We start from the raw sequence: 2,788 nt of genomic DNA, 5'->3' as shown, positions 1-2,788 counted from the left end.
ACTAAAGACATGTAATGAAGACACTTACAAATGCCTCCTTTTGTGTTAATAAGGACATTTATAAGTGCCTTTGTTTTATATTAATATGGACACAATTGAATGTCTTCTATTACTATATATAATGACAATGATAGATGCCTCCTTAATCTATTTACAAAGACGCTGAAAAATGTCCATATATCAGGTTATAAGGACACTTTATAATACCTTAACTTCAAGATTTTTAAACAATGTTCTAATTCTTTTTTTCACAATCAATTCATACATATGATATTTTAACATAAAATAATATTAAAACTTTTAAAAATGAATCAAAATAATATAAATCAAGGTAATAATATATAATTGCTGAAACTGTTCACTGCTATACATTTAAGTCGATGAATAAATACAATGTTGCTAGAGTAAGAATTTAGAAAAGAACAAAGCTAAATGAACAAGTAAAAAAACTCTTTTCCCATTGCTTAATGCAGCAGCATTTGGAGTAGCAAAAGACAAGAGAATCTGTCTTTCAGTATGTGCCAATAATGACCTTGCCTCATCCCCTTCCTTCTTCAATCTTGCAATAACACGACACGCAGCATCATGCTAAAAGACATGGTAGAAACTATTTAACAAAAAACAGCACACTGAGAAATCCACCATACTTTTAATAATTCTCAGGTTACAAAAGAAACAAAGTTATTGAGAAGAGAGGCTCTATACACTGAAACCAACCAAAAATAATGAAGGATAATCAAAATCCAAATTACGAAAATGATGTAATCACATTTTGTTCACTTAAAAAACATACTACTTTTTCGAAGGAAGAAAAGGATAGCATACTTACATCTAGGACAGAATAAATCCTTAGCGTGGAAGGATTCGTTCTCTGTTGAAGGTCAAGAATGGGAAGAGTTAGCATCAGAGAGAACTCAAGTTTACCAACTTGTTATATTTCAGACTAGTCCATATTACTGACCATTAATGAGGCAAAAAACAATAAGTAGCCGAAATGCATCTTACGGTGTATTCACTTTTGATGAGCCTCTGAACAAGTTAACGATTCGATTCCTACTACAAGAGAAAAAAAGGGCAAGAAACAACTAAATATATTGGAAATAATAAGCATGATAATGTAAACTTTTCAGAGTTCTAGCAACACGGGAACAGAGTTGAACAAATTTCTTATCAGTAAAGACAAATATTATTCAACTAAGCTACTTTAAGTTTATTAATTCCATTTATAAACTAACATGTATAGATACTAAAGGGAACAGAACAGGTGAAAATGGACAAGGTTGCCAAGTGGTACTGGTCTTTTTAAGGGGGCTTCAAAGGAAAGTAATGTATTCAAGTGAACTACGAAATGATCATTCAGCACTGATGTCCAGTAGCCCATGAATCTCATATTATCTGTTATATGACACATATTTCATCATACATATACTGCTAAAAGATTACCTACACTCTAGGGTACTATTCCCCTGAGTGTACTTCATAGGTATTTAACTGTGAATAAGATAATTTTTGTATGATGACAGACAAGAAAACCTCATGAAGAAAACCTCATGTAACATATAGCGTAAACACGAACTGATGATCATAAAGTTGATGAAAAAGGTCCATTGATCGACCAAACACCTGTACAAGCTCCCCTCCCACCCTCTAGAGCATTTTCATCACTAGTGAGATGACAAGAGAGCTATCAATTTCTCAAGATTATAATCTTTGTAAACAGACTGAGATCTAAGTTTACCAAAAATGTGAATATCATAGTCACAAAGCTCTAAAATCAAATTGGTGAGAACCTTGAATTGCATCAGTTTGTCAGTTCTATCCATTGGTAGGCTCAGATGTGTGGCTCTGACTTTTCTACCTTCCTTTCTGTGTTAGATGAATCACAATTATCTTTCATGGATTCAACATCCATGCTAGTTGTTCTGCTTTTCTTATTTCTTCGATCCTGCAAGTGGAAAAAATTGGAAAGTTTCACATAGATGGTTAGGATTTCAGGGGACCACAATTTCAGTGAAGGTAAGAATAAGTTTCAGATTAATTTTGCGATCTTTACTCTTTGACGTGAATGAAAAATTGTGGATAAAACTCACCTCACGGTAAGGGCACTCATCTGCTTCCAGCATCCGCACAACCTGGCTCATTTTGAGCCGTTTCTCCGAATCTGGATCAACCCACCTAAGAGCAAGAACAGGAAAAACACGTTTTCTATAAATTACAATTACGACTTTAATAAAACTCACCAAGAACTAGGCTGGAAATCTCGAACAAGACAGCACAAGAAATTGCAGAAACAAGACTCGCTCTAGGGCTTCGAGTCTCCCGAATCGAGGCTCAAATCCTTCGATTCATGGCTTAGACCGAAGCTACATGTCATGAGCCATGATTCACGGTGGCTCTGGTGGCAAAAGGTGGTGTTGTGCAATGATGCAAGGGATTGGAAGGAAGCCGATTTGGGGTGAGATAATGAGATTGGTGGAGAGATAAAAAAAAATTTAGAGATGTATGGCGGTGAGAGTGAGAGTGAAATTGGAAATGAGCGGGAAAAATATTAACTTTTAGTGACATTCATTAAATATGTCATTATAACATATCTAATTTAATATTTTTTTTATTTAAAATTTTATGTATAACCAATGTCATAATATGTATGTAATAACGACATTATTTTAAAAATGTCACTAAGAAAATGTCAGTATAGCCATTTTTTCTTGTAGTGATGTTTGCATACAAGATTTATTTTTATTTTTTCTCTTCACATCATATTTAGTTAGCTAAAATTTTCAATTGA

The 2,788-nt window shown here is 33.7% G+C and overlaps 1 long non-coding RNA gene across 3 annotated transcripts; it reads right to left on the bottom strand.

The window, feature by feature from the left end:
- Positions 1-328: 328 nt before the first annotated feature.
- LOC140831418 (uncharacterized) lies at positions 329-2,539 on the bottom strand. 3 transcript variants are annotated; one of them, XR_012117879.1, is made up of 5 exons: positions 2,091-2,539; positions 1,791-1,945; positions 962-1,056; positions 830-871; positions 329-588 (listed from the first exon to the last, which is right to left on the bottom strand). It is a non-coding gene; the product is annotated as an uncharacterized lncRNA (long non-coding RNA). The 3 variants fall into 3 exon arrangements; XR_012117880.1 differs by having other exon boundaries at positions 962-1,053; XR_012117881.1 differs by having other exon boundaries at positions 329-559; positions 1,006-1,056; positions 2,091-2,538.
- Between the last annotated feature and the right edge of the window lie 249 nt (positions 2,540-2,788).

Source organism: Primulina eburnea, chromosome 1 (genome assembly GCF_022965805.1).
Source record: "Primulina eburnea isolate SZY01 chromosome 1, ASM2296580v1, whole genome shotgun sequence".
NCBI classification, from domain to species: Eukaryota; Viridiplantae; Streptophyta; class Magnoliopsida; order Lamiales; family Gesneriaceae; genus Primulina; species Primulina eburnea.
This window is presented reverse-complemented; position numbering and strand designations above follow the sequence as displayed.